At 39.9% G+C, this 16263-nt stretch overlaps 1 pseudogene; it reads right to left on the reverse strand.

Annotated features, from left to right (window-relative positions):
* Window positions 1-14129, reverse strand: LOC121844270 (annotated as a pseudogene).
* Between the last annotated feature and the right edge of the window lie 2134 nt (window positions 14130-16263).

The following is a 16263-nucleotide window of genomic DNA, read 5'->3' on the forward strand; positions in this document are numbered from 1 at the left end:
TAGAAAAATGATTGACTTTACTTAGCAACAGCTGTCCAGTCCCAGACAAGGCAGGACAGCAAGCAAAAACAATTGCATTCTGTACATACATAATAGCAGTGCTTTGTATCAATCAATTACATTGTTGGATTGTAGAGCAATCAAATTAAACCAAAACCATTGAGGGACTCGTCTCATCTCAGACCTGGTTCACAGCACAGCCGGTGAGGTAACCCATTTCAGCATGTTTGTCTAAAGTGGAGCATTTGTTCTAAGTCATGTATAATATACATTAGGCCCAGACTCATCTCAGACCCGGCTCACAGCACAGAGCAGGTGAGGTGAAGGGTCGAGGGTGAACCCCACGGCTGGTGTGAGGTCCAGATCATCCTCTGTTACTCCAGGAGGAGGAGAGAAATGAAAGCGCTGAAGGAGGGAGGTGAAGAAGAGGAAGAGCGCCATCCTGGCCAGACCCTCCCCCAGACACACCCTACGACCTGGAAGAAGATAAAAATGAGGTAGACAACATAACGATTAGGTTTACATAGATTCCTATAGTTCACATATAAATGTGTCAAATTGTACACACATTTTATACAATAAACTCTGTGTCAAAGCAATTCCCCAAACTCTTAATTTTAGAGTACCATAGAAGGATTCACTTACCCAGTCAGTATGGATACAGAAACAGTGGAACTCACCTGCAGAGAAGGGCATGAAGGCATCCCTCTTGGTGAATCGACCTTCCTCATCCAGAAAGTGGGCGGGGTTAAAGGTGTGTGGGCTCTCCCATTCGCTTCCGTCTTGTAGGACAGACGTCAGTAGAGGAAACACAAGCGTCCCCTTCTTGATGAAATATCCCTGGAAGGTGATGTCTCTGCTGGTGGTGTGAGGGATGGCAATGGGTAAAACGTTGGCCAGTCTCTGGGTCTCATGGATCACTGCATCAGTGTAGGGCAGGTTCTTCCTGTCCTCTGCTAAGGGCTGACGACTTCCTATGACGCTGCTGATCTCCTCCAGGACCCGGTCTGAGACAGATAGGAGGGAGGACCAAAGTTATGTCATCTTAATCTTTACCCTGGACATTTTATAATTTTTACAAGATGGCTTGATAACTGAATTAAGCTGGGAATGATACCTTAACCTACGTACCAAAACAGTTACCTTTTCTGCACAGTTCAATGTTCTCACTTAATGCAGAACACCTTTTTGTAGTCAACAGCTACACAATAAGTAAATTGTGTAAATCATGTCCAATAAAATTGTTAGTTTCTGGATTGTTTGAACACTTCCCTCAAAACAGGGATAATGCAAACAAAAAAGTGTTTGCCAAAACACCACATTTCCCAAAATGCACTAACCCGATCAAAACCTGTCACTAAATTAACTATCAAAACAGTATAATTTGTCATAGAACAAGATGGCAATCTCAACATTCATTGCATAATGTCTCAACAAATACTAACTGTAACACCAAGTCAGGTGCAGATGGTGAGTTTAATAATAACCAACATAGCGAATATAAAACAAGATCGGCATCAGGACATGAAAACAGAACCAGTACTGCCTGATGACTGGGGTGGGTGAGGACTATAAGGAGGGAGAGTAATCAGGGTGGTGATGAAGTCCAGGTGGGCTTAATGATGGGAGCAGCTATGCGCAATGTGAGTTGCCAGGACCGGTGAGAGTAGACCAGCGACGTTGATTGCAGGAAGGAGGGAGCAGGCGTGACACTATCACCATCAATAGACAATATTTTTCTATGAAAGAGTAAATGGTAGGATATGGTTATCAAACATTTACTAGAAATTAGCTGTATTCTTGTTTTCTCAATTAGCATTTAATACTAAAGCAGGAAGAATTTCACTAAACTAAATTTTATACTGTTTAGAATTGAAAAAGTGTTCGGTGGTGTATATTGTAACGCTTTACAATGCAGTAAAGATAAATCAAAGAGAAGAGATGTTGAAAGTGCAATTGTGACTGAAGTACTGTAAAACCAGTCACTGTACAAAGAGTTTACATGTTAATGGTAAAAGATATACCATTATGGGAGTACTGATTTAGTTTTGTTTTACATGCTGTACACAGATGTTTGGAAGCTGATGTCCCAGTTCTTCCATGGCCTACATACTCACCAGACATGTCACACATTGAGCATGTTTGGGTTGCTCTGGATCGACGTGTACAACAGCGTGTTCTAGTTCCTGCCAATACCTATCAACTTCGCACAGCCATTGAAGAGGATTGGGACAACATTTGACAGGCCACAATCAACAGCCTGATCAACTCTATGTGAAGTAGATGTGTCGCACTGCATGAGGGAAATGGTGGTCACACCAGATACTGCCCCTACCTTTAAGGTATCTCTGACCAACAGATGCATATCTGTATTCCCAGTCATGTGAAATCCATAGATTTTTCTCAATTGAATGATTTCCTTATATGAACTGTAGCTCAGTAAAATCGTAGAGTTCGAGTTTATTTTATTTTTACAGGAACAGTGCACATTAATAAACGTTTCAGTAAAAGTGCCAGTTCTAACCAGCCGGCTAATTTTCAACCGCAGTTGTACTATGGTGTCCCTGGGCAGGATATAACAGCCTGTAGAAATGGTTGCGTTCATATTTTTGTTCAGTGTACATTTAGAAAATGCATTTAGTGTTATGAAAAACTGCACTGTCATGTGTACACTTTTGAAAATCTAAAACATTGTTCCAAATAAAATGCTTATACATGAATGAGAAAAACTGCACATAAAATATACACCTGTCCAAGCTGGAAGGTTGGAACAAAATGGACAGTGGGGAAAGTCAAGCTAGACAGTGGGGAAAGTGCATTATCTGATCAACAGGGAAGGATGTTTTTGCAAGTGGATTTTTTTGAGAATATTTCAAATTACTTTTTGTAGACCAGTTTAAAAAATATTTTAGATTATAATTGAGTATTCTACTCCGATCACTGCTCCCTTCTGGGTTTTTGACCCACTGCTCTCCCTCAAGTTATGAACCTGTTGTCCTCTATGGCTACGGTATCCTTTATTACCATACCATAGTACAACTCCATATATATATATATATATATATATTTTTTTTTTTTTAATTTATTTTAACTTTATTTAACCAGGCAAGTCAGTTAAGAACAAATTCTTATTTTCAATGACTGCCTAGGAACGGTGGGTTAACTGCCTGTTCAGGGGAAGAACGACAGATTTGTACCTTGTCAGCTCGGGGGTTTGAACTTGCAACCTTCCAGTTACTAGTCCAACGCACTAACCACTAGGCTACCCACTAGTCTAACCTGTTGTCCTCTATGGCTACGGTTTCCTTTATTACCACACCATAGTACAACTCCAATGAATGGGGCCATGTATCGTGAGATTTTGAGTGAAAACCTCCTTCCATCAGCAAGGGCATTGAAGATGAAACGTGGCTTGGTCTTTCATCATGATAATGATCCCAAACACACCGCCCGGGCAATGAAGGAGTGGCTTCGTAAGAAGCATTTCAAGGTCCTGGAGTGGCCTAGCCAGTCTCCAGATCTCAACCCCATAGAAAATCTTTGGAGGGAGTTGAAAGTCTGTGTTGCCCAGCAACAGCCCCAAAACATCACTGCTCTAGAGGAGATCTGCATGGAGGAACGGGCCAAAATACCAGCAACAGTGTGTGAAAACCTTGTGAAGACTTACAGAAAACATTTGACCTCTGTCATTGCCAACAAAGGGTATATAACAAAGTATTGAGATACACTTTTGTTATTGACCAAATACTTATTTTCTACCATAATTTGCTAATAAATTCATTAAAAATCCTACAGTGTGATTTTCTGGATTTTTTTTCTCATTTTGTCTGTCATAGTTGAAGTGTACCTATGATGAAAATTACAGGCCTCTCTCATCTTTTTAAGTGGGAGAACTTGCACCATTGGTGGCTGACTAAATACTTTTTTGCCCCACTGTACAATAGTTATCTTTTGTTTGTATTTATTCCCATCCTTCAGCTACCTTCAACCCCACCCATCTATCTCTGAAGACCATTCAGCTTGATTTATATTTGCCATATATTTCTATCTGTGCTGTTTCACAAACGTTCTGAACCTATATATTTTATGGACACTGTATATTTTACAAGAGTTAACTTGTTTTTAATTGAGATGTTTTTAACTGTAGTGAGATTTCATACCTCCAGGGTCTGCTTTCGGACGAGGAACGAGTCCACAAAGCCTCTACACATCTGAGGGTTGAGAGTCTCCTTCAGCCCCCTCACCAGCTCCTCCATCTCCTTCTTGTTGTTCTCAATATTCTTCAACAAAAGCTTCCTGCTTTTCAGCCAAGGGCCCAGCCAGGGGAACATGTTGTACAACTATCTCCCCGTAAACATAAAGTTAACCATGAATTACCCTCTATTATTCCAGTACCCCAGTACAAATTTGAATAACTATTACATTTTCCTGGTTTAGTCAAGTGTGACCAGTTTGTTTTTCACTCTGAGAATAATGGCAAAGTAAACATCATGAGCACATAGTACAATACCTGAACTGAAACGGAGCCTGCAATTCATAGGTTCTCATTGGCTCGATCCACTGTGGCTCGGAACTTGGAGTCAGAGTATTCAAACCTGCTGCCGTACACAATGTTGGAGATTACGTTGGCGACAGCATAACTCAATGGCTGGGTTGTGTCAAATGCTTTACCTATTAAAAAGATCAAGATCAGAAATTCAATTCGAAAACCTAAGGATTTTTTAAATGTAATCCTTCTTTTGGTTTTCAAAATCAGACCTATGAATTCTTACCCTTATGTTTTTCCAACACTTCGATCAGGTAATGAATTTCCTCTAAGATTTTCTCCTCACTCCCTTTCTTGCCCATCCCAAAGTCTAAGGTTTGCCAGGGCAAAGCGCCTCATCTCTTTCCATGAGTCTCCATTGCCAAACAGAATACCTATTTAAAAGTAACATTGTGCAGGTGTCAGGAACTAATCATGTCAGGAGAGAATCATATATTTGTCACATATTTATAGCTCCAAATATGCTTGCTTGACAGAATATTGTTGAATGCAACAGTTAACCGGGATTACAAGTTTCACATACTACATTACCATGTCCATTGGTGAAATCATACAACACAGGAAGCATGCCCCTGTCCCCAAACTCCTCTGCATGGTTGACCAGCGCCTGCTTGACCGTCTTGTATCCCTGCCAGGATGACCACTTTTGTGGGTCCAAAATGAACCGTGAAAACAGACCCATATTTCTTGGACAGCTGTAGAACATAAAATAAGACTAAATGCATGGTTTATTAAAGGTCCCGGACAGTGACAATCATGTTTTTTATCAAATTCGATGATATTTGAATGTAACCAGTTCATAGCAGTTTGACCCAAGTAAGAAAAAGTACTGTTGCTGGTACATTGGAAAAGCTGATAAAGTTACTGGTCCCCCCCCTTTTTTGCGCATTTGATATTGCCTATAGGGCGCAAAATAGCTGGGACCATGGCTGGCTAATGAGCTGCTTCACATAAGCCTAAATAACATTGCGGGACTTCGGTTAGGTTTGGGACCCGTTCTTGCGGTAGCGGGTGGAAGAGCGGGAGCAGGATTTAGAAATCAGTCCTGCACAGACCTCTACTGTGCACCATGACAGTGAAGCCCGTAACTTTAGAGCCATTTATGACTGTCAGTGTGAAAAGTAGGGAACTAGCGAGGGAAACTGACAGATCAATACCGTTACATTGCCATACTGACTAATACAACTCACTGTGGTCAGAAGGTTATTTATTATTAGTATCTCATCTCGCAACTGCCAGAAAACTAGAGACTAGAGCTGACCTGGCGGTGGTAGCTACTCACTAGCGTAGCTTATTCATTCACCTCAATCGAGAGGGGATGAAACATTAGACAACGTTACATGTCAGTTACAATACTAGCCCAACACTGCGAATAAACATTAGTTCATTTTTTTCTGTAAAGTTAAACAGTTACCTTGCCAGCTATATCAGTCAACTAAAGTAGCCATTTTCTGTTCTGCTTCCTTTTACAACTCGATGAAAGAGCGGAACACATACACACTGACTGAATTGTGCTCAACTCTCCAGTGCTGGTCCAGCCAGCCTTCCAGAAGTTTTGCCTTCACACAGCCTGTTAGCACACTCTGTGGAATCCACAAGGTCCTAAATCCAGTCAGATGAACACTCCAAACAGCCTTCCCGACAACTATGAGGTGTCCGCATGGCCCTAAAGCACACAGTTGCCACAATTTGATCACATTCCAATGATAAAACTGGGGGGAACAAAAATGCAATTTCAGATACGTCCCCCCCACATTATGAAATTGCATGTTTGTCCCCCCCAGTTTTATCATTGAAATGTGATTTTAAAAAACGGGCCAACGTCCTTTAGGACCATGCAGATGCCTCAGTTGTCGGTAGGCTGTTTGGAGTGTTCATCAGACTGGATTTAGGACTGCACAAACACAACAGAGGTGCTGACAGGCTGTGTGAAGGCAAAGCTTCCCCCCCATCCTCAGTGAAAGTCCCTGTGTATAGTACTTGTAATTTACCACTGACAATCATATTCTTCTATTCCATTGTGTGGGTTGTCCTACAGTTGATGTAGCTTGTGTCATTGGGGCTAATCATAATGGTGGGGAGGTATTATTATTTCACTTTCCATCTCCTTTTGTCTTTCCACTATCATCAAGCTGTAATGAGACATTTTAGAAAATTAAACATCTACTCGGTCTGCATCGCTTCCCAGGCAACCACCGCATTAGGAATGCTGTGATACAAAAATCAGCTTTCCCAAGCAAAGGGGATATGCTGTGAAGCCTGCGAAGACAGACCCAACATACTGTAAGTCATAGTTAGGGCTGTGGTCATGAAAGAGCCGGTGATTGTCAAGCAAATAACTGCCGGTCTCACGGTAATTAACCGTTAATTAACATAAGCACATTTACCATCTCCTGGCTTCCACGCATAGACTACAAGCCACCAATACAGACCTTCGGAACATCCACATTTTAAAAAGTCTAATAAATCCATGTAATATAGCCTACACCATCACAATAAATCCATTATTTATTTTAGAAACATGATATGAAGAAAATGTAGTCTATTTCAGAAGAACAGAATAGCATACTCTGAGTTGTCCTTATGTTAGGCCCTGATCTGGCTATGCCATATGGTTGTGGGCTCACTAGTTCATTCAGCAGGCAAGATTTGCTTAGAATTCCGTGGAAATATTTTATAGTATGAAGAATGAAATTTAACATAGCTGAAAAAATAGAAAGGATATTTGCACACATGCGGCTATTCTGTGTTGAGCAGTTAAAGAAACAGGTCCTCCTACATGCTTCATTTAGAGTTATTTATGTAGCTTTGGTTGTGATACAAATGTTGGGCTAAGTGTTTTGATTTTCAATACATTCTAAGGCTGCATGATGCGACTAATGATAATTTGAAAAAAGCATGAAAGGCATGAGCTCGGCTTTGTTTTTTGCGCAGGCTGTCCACACTTCATCAGTCTGTCATTCACAATTTGACAAGCGCTTGATAATGCCTCGAAGTTCCTTGCGGCATTCCCTTTGTGTACAACCTAAAAAAAATTATCCATGCCTTTTGCAGCCAGTGGCCGTCTTGCCTTTGGGCTGAAGGGGCAGCAGGTAGGTTAGTGGTTAGAGTGTTGGGCCAGTGACCGAAAGGTTGCTGGATCAAATCCCTGAGCTGACAAGGTAAAAATCGGTCATTCTGCCACTGAATAAGGCAGTTAAACCACTGTTTCCCAGTAGGCTGTCACTGTAAATAAGAAATTGTTCTTAACTGACTTGTCTAATTAAATAAATGTTCAACTGAAAATTAAGTATAATGCCCTTCTCCTGGCTGCTTGCCAAAAGCCTCTCACTCACATGGCTCTCTGTCAGTGATTGGGTCTTTCTCACAGGCTACAAGTGAAGAGGGACATAACTGCTTGCATCCAAATTCAAGGTGCATATTGGAAGAACTGTAATTGACTTTTTGTCAGCCAACAAGATAAGTGGGCCTAACAAACAACAAAAGCACTACTCCATGTCAATCTACTATCCCACATAGTACAAAAGTTAACTAGAAATAAATATTCCAAACATAGTCTGGGATAGTTGTGGGATGCGATAGATCCCAAATGAATACAACCAATAGCATTCAAAAAAACTGTTAAGCAATGAGCCTGACACAACAGTTCAGAACGTTTAGCATAAATTGTTGATAAACGATTATGCTATTTCTTCACATAAGCGCAGCAATGTGCACATGGCAATAGGCTATACGCTTGAATGTTCCATTAGCAGGAAAACATTCTCAAAGTGACAGCAAATGTGATTCTGCATGTATTTATTTTATTATAAAAAGGTGCATTTTTATGGCAAAATGTTCTCTCCCAAACTTGAAACTCCCGCGCTTCATATGTATGCCAGTTAGGCTCTGCACCAGTTGTAACGCAAATTAATGTGCTTCATTTTAAGAGGTTATTTGGCCACTTTAGTTGTGATACAAACCTTAACATAGGCCTATGGGCTAGGCTACATGAGGTGTGCCATTATGATTATAAACCATCACTAAAAACAGGCATGGCTGCTTCTTGCTGGGCATCATTCACAAGTGATAATATATAATTCTTAAGTAATAGGCTAATTGTCACCCAGCAGACTATTCTTGATTTAATCTAGTCTTTACATATAGTAAATAAGATATATGTGTTACATTTGTTTTGATTTAGAATGGACCATTATTATGCATTTGTCTCAGACGGTGACAGGGGTAAAACATTTATGTAATTTATGTAAAGCACTTAAATAGCAAATGAAGGATGCCTTTCCCACGGTTCATTTTCATACCAGCCAGGTAGGCTATACTTCTGTTGTAAAGAGAAGCAATGTGCTTAATATTAGGAAAGCTGAACAATAAATATAGTAGGCCTAGCCTATAGAAAGCTGATGGGAACCTCCTCTATTTAATAGAGGCTTTTTCTCACGCAATTGCATAGCCTATAGAAATGTTGCGCAACATGAACTTATGAGCTCTCATGAAGTGTTTGAATAGATTTTTCGATTACATTTGCAGTGATGTCAGAGCATGTTTGGTAGGCTACTAATGACCATCAGCAGCATCAGAGCTTGGAGAAGCCAAATTACTGTGACGAAACGGTCAGGTGGAATTTGACTGTTGTCATGACTCGTGACTGCCGGTATGGCAGTAATACGGTCACCGTAACAGGCCTAGTCATAGTTATTCATTTAAAATCAATTTAACATTTCAGGTACACAAAAATAAAAAATACACACATTGAAAAGTTTCAGAAAAAGGTGCAACAATTAAATATTGCATATTTCAAATTGAGTACTTCAAAAACACATTGTCAAATGAGTAGATCACTACATCAGCTAATTGATAGTATCATAACTCAGAATAGTAAATAAAATAAAATACATTTCATGATCCATTTAAGAAAGATTTCCCTTTTCAAAAACATTACAGGTAACTCGTTTTTTCTATATTTACAACTTAGGTCAGCTATGTTGGCCTATGGAGTCCCGTGGGAAACGAAACTACCAAACCATCCAATGATGAGATTTGTAAACACATGATCTGGGCTCCCGAAAGGACTGATCTGTATAATATAAACAACTTTTGGAAAGCTCATATCTGAGCTAGCCATTAAAAAAGTATGGCCCACAGATCTAATTGAATCTGAACCACGCTTTAACTGGAACAGAAAATGGAAAAATATGACCTTGGCATCCCGTAATCCAAACCATCAAAGTATACATTTTAAGTTTGTTTTACACCAAGGAAAGATTTTACAATGAAATTGGCGCCAACGGTTCACTGTGTCCCCTGAAATAGGTAAGCACATTCATCTAATGTCGGAGTGCCCTGCAGTTAAATGCTTCAAGGGCAAAGTTAGAAAATAAATTTAGAAGTGCATGAATTTAAATATTAATTGCTTTCCATCTATTATGTTACTTAACAATGACAGCCCCTTGACAGCCTCTCTCAGAGAAAATTACTGCTGGCAGGCAGCACTGCTGTGAAATAAATGTTGACTCTGAAGATGGCAACCACCCCACTCTCACCATTTAACCAAAGGACACGGTTACTATTAGAAGTTCCATCATTAGAATTATCAACAGGGAGAATGAATGGTACTAGACAAGGAACAGTTGAGACCTGGACAAATATATTGGACTCTGTAAAGAACAATCTCAGCTAAGCCCCACGTATACAAACCAATGATACAGTATTTAAACTTTTGTTACTTTCCTTGCTTTCTGGCCCACAGTGAAGGGGGGTACGTGGACTAAGGGGGAAATGGGTCGTGGTTATCTTTATATGCATTTATTTTGGTTTTATACCTGTAACCCTCTGAAGAAAACAAATTAAACAAGTTGGTCACAACAACAAAAAATAAATGTCAAGCTACGTAGACAGGCTCCTGGATCTCCTCTTCAACGAGGTCACACTTGATCCAGCACCGTATGTGGGGAAGCTGTGTGAGCTGTCCATCCCAGGACCCCTGTCTGCCCAGTATGAGAGGCCTGACAAGTAGGAGGTCAAAGCTGGATTTGTCTCCCGCTTATATCTTGGGGTTGACTGTGGCCAAGTGGGTGACTGAAGCGGGGTACATGGTTCCCCCTCCTCTTCCGCTCCCCTCACCATCAAGCTCTGTAGTTTGTGGCATTTCCTAAAGCCTAAGTAATTCACTTTTACATGATATGATATCACATTGTTACTTTGTATAGTTTTATTTCAAGCATTCAGATGGAAGATGAGTGTTATACATTGTACGAATCAATGTGATCCTGCACACTGTAGTGAGGCCGGATGCCTACAGTATATTAGGATTATGGCTCTAAGAATCTATTTATGTCAAATGTCACCATTATTTATCATGATTGTTCATGTTGATCAATATTTCAGCTATACTGGCCTATTGTAAGTTATCAACTGAATGTCTGATCAATTAATACAATTCTGAACATATCATTTATAATGTTAATATATAAGCCAAAAATTGTTCAGTACACTTATGTATGGTGTTTTCATGTACGTTCCCTTATGTCTAAGCTTCTAAGGGGACTCAGGCTTTACTAAAGAAGAATTGTATCAGTGAACTGTATTCTGTAATTAGTCTAAAAAAAACAATAGAAATGCAATTGTGTATTGCTGTTTGTCTGAGAGCCACCAGTCCATGATCAGCTCTATTGACCATGAGAGCATTGAAGAGAAAATGGGTTGAGGCATACCCCGAGTCGATATTCACGTAATATGGAATTCCCCTGGACAACATCCACAAATTGGGGAAAATCAAACATTCTTTTCCAGTGACCCCCAGTGTAAAAGAGACAACTTTGTTGGATATATTTTTGTTATATATAAACAACAAACCATGCTGAAAACCTGCTGTGTGTTCAATGTACATGTAACCAGGTCAAAAATCACGACCTACGGTTGGCAATGCTCCCACGTAGGGAAATAGAGCCAGCAAGAAGAGCCTGTGGCTTCAGGCTATTCAGCATGGGAGAGTGGGAAATTGTGGGGAGCCGGTGTCCAAGTAGGCTAAATAAATGAATAAAAAGACATGTTGTACTCACATTGCCTGCTTGAGCATTGCAAAAAAAATGTAGAAATCTATGTTATTCAATTATTTGCTCACGAGGGTGCCTGAAATTAGCTAAATAGAACTCGCGCTGCAAGTCCTGCCTCTCCCATCTCCTCATTGGTTTATAGAAGCAGGTACCCAAGTGCCATCTCCTCATTGGTTATACCCACGCGGGTACCCAAGTGCCATCTCCTCATTGGTTATACCCACGTGGGTAAGACGAACGAGGTCAGTGGCGGTAATGCACCTAATTTATGAAAGTTGCCAATCGCAATATAAAGTCAAGAGGTGAAAAAGCCTGGAAGGAAGAGAGATGACTAGAATCGATTTGGTTGACCGTTTTATATGTGGAATAATTGTAGGAGTAGAACCTTGTGCATCTCAGTTAAAATATGTTAATAAGGTTTATATCCCAGGACAAATTACCTAGCAACAGCAAGCTAGCTAAATAGGACAAATTGGCTAGCAAGTGCAAGCGAACTAGCTAAATTGCCTTAAAAATGTTGAATGATTTCGATCTGTCCCCAAATTAATATAATTTGTTCAGAGTTTGTTTTGATATTTTAACTTGCGTGTCATGATGGCGTTTGGTGTGGGGGGACAAAATACATTTATGCACGATGGAGCACACGCGCAGCCGGTTTGGGTTCCTTGTAACACTGACTGGGAGTGTACTATTTAGGCTCATAATGACATGTGGCCCATTGTTTACCTTACCAGGCAATGACCACAAGGGTGTTTCCACGAGCTGTCTGTCAATGTTTTCCTGAGTTTTACACCAATCTTAAAGCTGCAGTCTATAATTCAAACATCAAAAATCTCCATCCCATCACTTAATTTGGTAAACAGCTGAGGAATGGGGCTGGAGAAATGCAACCACTCAAATTCACAGATGGCGCTATGGATGCAAGGACTGACCATCCATGAAAGGATCTTTTTAGGCCAGGATTCAATCCGATTGCTGATTTGGACGATGCAGAATGTAAAGGTAATATCCAATTGTGCCGACATATGCAGCTTTTACCGTGAACGTGATCTCCGTGAACGTGATCTCTGTGAACGTGGGAACATTGCCGTTAAAACGTGCATAGTGGACAAATGTGATCGGATTCAATCTAGCCCTTAACAATGTTGTGAAGCTATACAGTGTTTGTTTAGAATCACATTGTTTACAAACACTGAGTTCTAAAGAGTAAACCAGTTTAAAAGGGTCAATCTGCCATTGGTACATCCATTTTTTAAAGTTTAAATGACTAATTATAGCTATTGATTCTTGAAGAATATAACTAGAAATACCGTATGAGCTTAGCTCAACTGTCATACCCCATCAGAACCCAAAGTATGAGATTGTTAAACATAAAAATAAATACATGTAGCCTCTAAACATGATTAAAACTACAATTGTATTATTATGGATGGTCAGTCATTGCATCCATAGGTTTGTCTATCATTTCAGAGGGGTTATATTTCTCCAGCCCCATTCCTCAGCTGTTAACCTAAAACAGTAGTGGGGTGTAAGCTTTATTGTTTGAACTGCAGATTGTCCCTTAAACTAAGCTCTCAAAGCATCTAGAAGTTATTCCAAATAAATTAACCAAACAGACTGTGGAGATCAGTGTGTGACTTAAAACAATGCAGGTGTTACGAAACGCCCTGTGAAGTAAACAATGCATGAAATGTAAATATAAAAACCTGAGCTAAAGGTTGTTGGAAGCAGTTCTGTAACAAATAAAGTATAATTCTATGTGGACACATATCTTCAGGAGTGATATTGTTGCAATATAAGTTGGATTGAAGTATGTGTGAGCTATTTTGGTGAGTTGTTTGGTCTGTGGCAAGAAAACTATTAAGATAGGGGTAAAAACACACAAAACGATCCCTTTTAGCATTTATGACAGATACGATTTTCAAGCCAAATGCCTCTATTATGTGAGTGAATGCACAGTGGTCATCATTTCACAACACTTGGCATTTAAAAAACCTGAAATGGAACATTAACGGAGGAACATTCTCTGAAAACATTCAGAAACTCAGAGCGAGAGTGGAAAGTAGGGCCACATCAAAATAAAAACATTTTAGAGGGCTCCTGTGTTGACAAAAACTATTGCTAACTGGTTGAAACCCCATGTACTCAACATATTGCTTTGACAATACATGCCTATTGAAACTAACTGGAAGTTTTATACCTGCTAAAATACCAACATTTTGAAAATATTTAGCCAGATAAAACAATGTCACAGATCATATCAACAACCATAACATAGTTTAATATCAGGACTTTCTCTCACCTCACAGAGGCTGCGGTAGGGCCTCTTGAGATCCAGCTGGAGCATGTTACCAAGCAGGGGCAGAGGCCTGGGTCCTGGAGGCTGCTTCCCCTGTTCCTCAGAGTTGGAACCAGAGGAGAGGCGGTAAAGGGCCAGCAGAAACAGCAGAGTCCCCAGCAGTGTCACTGTGCTCGATGTCTGGAGAAGACATTCTAAAAGAGACATCTTCAAAGAGCTCTAACAGATCTAAAAATAGTGACTACTTTGCTCATTGATCTAACTGCCAATGGAGGCTCACCTTTTATAGAGCTTGGAACAGCCTCAGGGGAGGGGCTAAACATTCTGAAAAAAATGTGCTCTTATCTATGCGAAGGTCCTATGAGGATTTCCCATAGTTTATTAGACCTTGATCAACACTAGATACAATTGAAGGCAAGTGTGAAAATAAACATTTACAGACCTTTGAGGTTTGACTCTGTTAACCACCATCTTTTGAATGTAATTTAGCAACTATTAGATACATATTTCCAACCTTTTTTCACAAATGCACACATTTTGGGGAGTCTTTCACATTTGACACTTTAGTGGGGTGTAGAAATATAAATGACGTGGAAACAACGTTGATTCAACCAGTGTGTGCCCAGTGGATTGATAGATCACAGTGTTGTGCCGAGGTGTATTCTATACAAACATTCTGAGTGCTCTTTTGGTGAACGACTCCAGGATTTTTGGAGTCGACTCCAATTCCGACTCGTTGGAATTGAATATCCAGACTCCAACTGCAATTTGACAAAAAAAAGCTGCCGATGTCAAGTATACTGATTGATGAACAATTTATATGGAGCAGTCTGACTCACTGCTAACCAAGGCTAATCAGACGTCTACGTCTTGTCTTATTTATCTTAGGGGTGTATCCAAGCTTAGAGAAGTCAGTCATCTAACTGTTATAAGTAACTGACATTGTGAGTGTTATGTACCTTTGGTTGGCCTGTTTGAATAGGACAAGAAAGCTTAAAGTTGCAACAAGTTGGATTTTCTTGCCCAAATTTACCCAAATGGTTTATATGTAAAATGTAATTAGTAGCTAATGTGGCTAATGCTAACCACGAGCTAACGTCATTGGACTTGGATTAGGTTAGACTAGCCACCAGCTAGGTAGCGAACAGTTTGTAAACAACTTTACTTTAAGTGAGACTTTTTGGCTGCGTTTACACAGGCATCCCAATTCTGGTATTTTGCCCAAAGAGCTGATATGATTGGTAAAAATACCAATTAGTGGAAAAATATCAGAATCGGGCTGCCTATGTAAATGCAGTCTTTGTTTCAAGTCTCCTTTCCTAACTGGTACCTCTCATGGAGGGAAAGTAGCCAGCAGAACTTCCACTCCTGCTGGAGCTAGCTAGCTGATTAGTTAGAGGTTAGTGTTAACCATATTTGCTAGCTAGAACTAAGAAATAAGTATGCTTGCTAGTCATATATAAACATGCCCACAAGGGAGTGTGTGTGTGCGTGTGTACACATACAGTGGGGAGAACAAGTATTTGATACACTGCCTATTTTGCAGGTTTTCCTACTTACAAAGCATAATTTGTATCATAGGTACACTTCAACTGTGTGAGACGGAATCTAAAACAAAAACCACATTGTATGATTAAGTAACTAATTTGCATTTCTGTTAAAGGAATTTTATTCCTATATGTTTATTAACCAATTCAGTTAAAACACTCTGCCCATTCCTAAGAATTTGTTAGATACTTATTTGCATAAAATGGACAGAGGCCAGTCTCAAAAATCAATCAATAGCGTTTATTCTCGAGAGTACAGATCATGGTACAATTTACAACAGGTTATAAACTAAAAATGACATAGGTTTTAACTTGGCCTTCCTCCACTCCGACACAATGGCAGTATAGTTCACAAGCCTTCCCACATCGTCCACCACCTGTTAGATAATTTACTACTAGCCCAAGGTCTCTCCTCTCCCTGTGTGGAGATAAGATGTCCTGTAAAGAACACAGCATTCTAGCCAGTCTGACGATAACTTCATTCATTTCTACCAAGGAACAGACAGTCTTTGTTCTAATTCTTGGTTATAATTACACACATTATATTCAGTACTATGATTATAATAATATTCATACATCCACGCAGTAACATAGAAGTATTCTGTTTAGTCATAGTTCTGATTGAAATGTTGTAAGGGTCGTCCTCCTCTTCATCTGAAGAGGAGAGGCGAAAAGGATCAGAGGACCAATATGCGGCGTGGTAAGTGTCCATGGTTCTTTTAATACGGAAATGTACACATGAACAACTGAATACAAAAACAAGAAACGTGAAAACCCAAAACAGACCTATCTGGTGCAAACACAGAGACAGGAACAATC

Source organism: Oncorhynchus tshawytscha, unplaced genomic scaffold (genome assembly GCF_018296145.1).
Source record: "Oncorhynchus tshawytscha isolate Ot180627B unplaced genomic scaffold, Otsh_v2.0 Un_contig_5567_pilon_pilon, whole genome shotgun sequence".
NCBI lineage: Eukaryota > Metazoa > Chordata > Actinopteri > Salmoniformes > Salmonidae > Oncorhynchus > Oncorhynchus tshawytscha.